We start from the raw sequence: 6,000 nt of genomic DNA on the forward strand, positions 1-6,000 counted from the left end.
TTGACCTTGAGCGGGCACGAGAAACAGGAACACGAAAATAATGCGTCTTGATATCTCATTACAGTACTGAGCAAAACTGAAACTTGACACTCAGGTTTTCTGGCTAACTTGTTTGTTGGGTTTTTTTTAAAAAAAAAAATATTAGTATCAAGACAATAATTTTAGTTGTATGCTCTGCACAGAACATCTTGACGTCAAAGGAAAACAAACGTGACGCTTCCGATCACAGGTGGGGGTGGGGGTGGGGGATCAGTTCTGGTTTAATGCACTCATTTTCCTACGGTTAATATTTGTTTGTCGTCAGCAATTGAACTCGTACAGAAATATACGTTATCTCGTGAAGTGTAGAACGTAAATAAACCAAATCTGTCCACTTCATTGACGCAGACTTGTACGTGAAGTTCACCTCGTCTGTTGCACATTCGGGCCATGCCGCCGTCTCAGTATGACACGAGATTGGTCTCTGAACCCCACTGTCTTTGGTTGACATCTGTTTAAAGACATAATCGTCCTTCACACGTGACGCTTCCGGTCTGGATCAGTTCCGGTTTGATGCACTCTCATCCTACGATTAAAATTTGTTTGTGAGCAACTGAAGTCTTTTGAAACAACGACCACAGACTTTACCATCCATAACCCCTCCAGCATAATCCCTATCAACGAGTATTGTACTCCTTCAATCCACATCACAGGCCATGTTCTTTCATTGCACCCTAGTCGTCCGTTGAAGAGCCGGGTTAGAATGTAATCCATGCTAGTCTTAAAAGGCGACTAGCAGGATCGGGTGAGGCTTGTCGACTTGCTTGACACACGTCATCGGTTCCCAAAAGCGCAGTTCGATGCTCATGATGTTGATCACCGGATGCCTGGCACATACTGAATTATTTACAGCTGGAATAATGATGAGTGAGGCGTAAGACTAAACTCACTCACTCATTGCATCGTACTAGACACGCTTTTCATCGCTCAGTCTTCAACCCGATCGAAGACTGGTGTCAGTTGATTATCTATCTATCTAAATATCTATCTTTATCAGTATACTCCGCAGTTGCTGACGAAGCCAAGGCTATGGTGCTGCTTTAAACTATTCATTTCCGCTTTCAGAAAATAATTCTATGTGCTGTTTTAGGCAAGGCTCTTCAAACAGCCTTGGTTTATATCCACAGAAAAAAAATATGTTTCATCTCATCTTCTCTGGATTCTTTTCTTGCTTGCGGTTACTGAGAATGTCAACTCGTGTTGTTTAATCATTCTTGATATTTTTCGTACTTTAAAGTACTCGTGTCCCTGGCAGTTATCATCACTGGTAACATAGACATGTGGGGCGGTTGTGACGTCAAATACTGATTTTATCTGCTGGGCATGTCACCAGACAGATACTTCAGAAATGTGTGTCAAGTGAGTGAGTGAGTTTACGTTTACACCGCAATCAGCAATATTCCAGTTACATGGAGGCGTTCTGTGAATAACTGACTCGGAGTCTGGACAACATACCCAGTGAGAGCAGCAAGAGCATCGATTAGACCAATTGGGAGCCGATGACATATGTCAACCAATTCAGCGAGCCTGACCACCTGATCCTGTTAGTCGCATCTTACGAGACGCGTAGTCGCCTTTTATGGCAAGAATGGGTTGCTGAAGACGTATTCTACCCCGGTCCTTCGAAAGTGTTAGTCAAACTAGATGCAGTCGGTAGAAAGACAATATCAATAAATATCATTAGTTTTCTTCTGGTTGTGGGACGCTCGAGGTAAGTAGGACAAGTCTTTATGGATAATCAGCCTTTTCTCTGGGCAATAGCGACATTTCGTCGTTTTCAAACATAAGGTGGTGAGTGAGTGAGTGAGTTTTACGCTGCACTCAGCAATATTACAGCTATATGGCGGCGGTCTGTAAACAATCGAGTCTGGACCAGACAATCCAGTGATCAACAACATCAGCATCGATCTGCACAACTGGGAACCGATGACATGTCCCAACCAAGTCACACAGCACTATTCAGTATCTTCAGAATGAGAATATTACAATGCTTACGTAGCCACCCGACCTCAACCTGGGATGAGGGATGACCTCGGCAGACGAGGGAACGGACGTATTCACTTTCATCTTTAATGTTGTCAAATTTAGCAGAATTTGATATAGAATTACACCTGCTCTCTCACGTTAAAGTTACCAGATCAAGTCAGTGAAAACGCATCTATGCTTTTCTTTTTTGGGAGGGTATATGTTTTTCTATCAACACAGACATACCTCTTTGGAGCATATACCACTCCTCATATTTTTAAACCAATACCAGATGGATTCCATTTCTTTCAATCACATTTGCTCACACATTCAATCACATTTGCTCTCAACGCAGTTTCTACCACATGAACCTTATCAATATCCCTCCCAAACCCATGTTTATCCCATTCCCATCTCCATCCCGTTCAACCCAGAACCTTACAAAAACTGAAAGGTCAATCCAGTCCCTACCCCATTCAATCCATGAGCACACCTCTTATGTCCATTTAACGATTTACCATCCGATCCTTTTGATCACCTGTAATGTAACCAGAAGCATCTTCTAGAACCTCGATTTAATTTAATTTAATTAATTGGCATTTCATATTCTTAATGGACAAGTGTTATCGGAACTAAATGGATGACTGGGACTTTCTGGTCGTGAATGGCCGTCATAGCGAGAATGTGCTGTCATTTCCAGCCTTTGGCGTCCACATTTCTCGACTGAACTGTCATGTTCATTGTCGAGAAATGTCCAGGGAAAGCAGTTGATATTTGGAACTACGTTCAAGAAGTCGCCACCAAACCCTCGTTGTTGAATTATATATGTCGCAGGAACTACTGTTACAGAAAATCCATTCCGGCGGATGTTATATTTTGGATGAACAAAACCTGTGGATCACAGGTTACTGCCTGACATGGGGTCTCTACATAGACAACATAAAGGGTAATCATTTGCCAAATATTCAAAACATACTCTACTGAAGTAATTGTATTTTAATCAATTTTATCTCTGGCTGTTTCCGCCTTAAAAGTGTTTAATATTATGTTGAGTATAGTGCTAAGAGTTCCACCCGTACCCACACCCATCCCCTCCCCACCAGCATCAAAAACCAAAATTACAAACTGAAATGCATACCTCACGTTCCTCATTCAACAATCATTCCAAATTCCAACAGACCAGTGGATCACAGCCAGTTAATGTTGCTGCCAGACATGATGTGTGCTAGGCACTTGACACATGTTGTTTTTATAGAGAGCAGTCATGTGACATGCCTCTGCAACAACTGCACGGACTGCATGCGCCAAGGCGTGGAGTCAGAGCACAGGTACGGTGCACCGTTTACACCAGCATCAATGAGAGTGCTGGGAAGTATGGTGCTGTGTGTGACAAACAGATTTTACCCTGTGTCAACAGATTTTACCCTGCAACATATGGAAGAGTGAGTGAATGATTATGGTTCTTGCGATATTCTAGCGATGTCGCGGCCGAGAACACAGTGAGCATTACACATTGCACCCAGGTGGGACATCGAACCCAGATCTTCGGTATGACGAGTAAGAGCTTTAACGACCTAGCCACCCCAACGTCCCATTCTAATATACAATCAGTGTTTCTTTTGGTAATTTGTACAGAGATAAACTCTTAAATGCTTATCACTTTGGACAAAACCTACAAGAACAGCATTGTGTTGACAAATCTGTTAAGGATCCCGAATTCGACCCTCAATCATGGCACTTAAGCACGTCTTAGGCAAACATTTGTGAACAACTAACTTTGGTGCCATGGAAATCAGGCAACATGTGTATCTCCTAGAGGTGAAAATTCAAGGCTGTCAATATGCAACTACAATATCTTCTGTATGGACCAATGAAATACAAAGGAAGTTAGCAGGGCGCTTACGTGGTCCTGAATCTACGTATGATTATGAAATGACACTGAAATGCAGACTATGAAATTGCCCATCCAGTGGTTTAAATCAAAGTCCAAACACTTGGGTAGTTTGAAACGTAGACACTGTTAAGTATTGTACGAATTTATGTTATGCCTAAAAAAAACTCTTTTTATTTTACACTGATAACAAACACTATGCGACAACGTTCAAGTTCACAAAATATCTGAACGACATAAGTATATGTAAATCGACATGAGAGCTTATGTACATATTCAATGTATAAAATGGCATGCCATAATTGGCGAAAATTGTTTTACTCTACGTCAAACAGGGATGACATAACAGAGCAGTCGAAATTTGACGTGGACAGAACATGAAATAACACAGTTCATCATTTGAATAATGACTTGAATAGATAAACAACAGATGAACTGACGAGCAAACGAAAGTAATTACGAGTGTATATTTTCTGTATATTTTGTTATTAATTAAGTAATAATTATTATTGGGTCACAACGTTTAGTGTTTTGAATAATAATTATGATGGGTCACATTTCGTATAATAGATGGTCAACACTTTTAGGATTTTGGCAGCAGGCTTTTCGGAAGTACTTTAGAGTTATATGCCCTTGGCTTTCTATTTGTTGACTTCCGGGAGACTAATATGGTCTAGAGCTATCCACGTGAGTGGCGATGGTCGTATGTGCTCGAACTTTCAGGAAATGACTAAATGTATATATAAAGGCTACTTGCCGTACGGACACGGACACAAAATTACTGGCGTATATATCATCATAACTGTCGACGCCTGCCAGACCGCTCGCTGTGTTGCATTCTGGAAAAGTGTTTCCCTCTCGCAGCAAGACTTTGGTGAGTTTGCCATTATAATATATTTTGTGACCCATTGCCTCAGATTTTGTCTCATTTGTATTTATTTTATATTTGAAATCGGTATTGTGAAATTGACTTGTGACTTTGTATAACTTGCTCTCTTTGCTAATAATACAATATTTGAATGTATTGGACTTGTCTTTGTTCTGTTCCCAGGGGATTTCTTACACATTTTGTCACGTCAAACTTCTAAACCGCTCCAATCCCAAATTTAGGTTCTAACTATTGTTGAATTATTGAAGAACTCTGATTATATATTGATATTTCATGTGGCATATGGGCTTACCAACAGCTGCATGTAGCGTTCCTCTTATCACCATCTCTTTAAACCACTGCCAAATGGATCCCATCTCTTTCAATCACATTTCAGCCCTGTGAATATCTGCCACATGAACGTGATCAATATCCTCTCCAAATCATGTTTATCCCATTCCTAACCCCATCTCAGCCCTTTCAACCCAGAACCATCCAAATGCTTGAAGGTCAATCCACCTATCCCATTTAAAACCATGAACACATCTCTTATGTCCATTTAACGATCTACTGATGGTCACCTATTACCAGAAGCAAGCTCATCCGCTCTCCCAGATCATCCGGTGTCTCGATTTGGTTTCTTTCGACATTTGCACTTTGTGTTTTAATGGTCAAGGTTTATCGGAACTAAATTGATGACCGCTGCGTGGAGTGGACCATCTGCAGTGGTCATCACTGCACCGCTGTTTACTGTTACAATGTGATTTATGCTGATAAAACATGTGTATTGTAGTGTGCTTCAGCAACATTTTTCATTTCATCAAATGAGTTTGTTATTTTTATCTTATTGAAAGAAAAACACAACATCTGTACTTTCGTTTGCGCGTCAGTTTAGTTGAACCGTGTATCTTACTGTGGATAACACGTGGGCCTGTTTGACATGAGTCTGACGGTAATAAAAAAAAGATGATTTAAAAAACACGTGAATACCTTGTCAGAAAAGAACTTTTCCTCCTTCATTATATTGTGTCTTTTTCTTTTCATAATTTTACATACCCGTGAAGGTCCCAGGGGTAGAATAGGCCTTCAGCATAAAGGCGATTATGCTTGTGGTAGGAGGCGACTAACGGGATCGGGTGGTCAGGCTTGCTGACTTGGTTGGGACATGTCATCGGTTCCCAATTGTGAAGATTGATATTCATGTTGTTGATCACTGGATTGTCTGGTCCAGACTCGA

Source organism: Haliotis asinina, chromosome 12 (genome assembly GCF_037392515.1).
Source record: "Haliotis asinina isolate JCU_RB_2024 chromosome 12, JCU_Hal_asi_v2, whole genome shotgun sequence".
Classification (NCBI taxonomy): Eukaryota; Metazoa; Mollusca; class Gastropoda; order Lepetellida; family Haliotidae; genus Haliotis; species Haliotis asinina.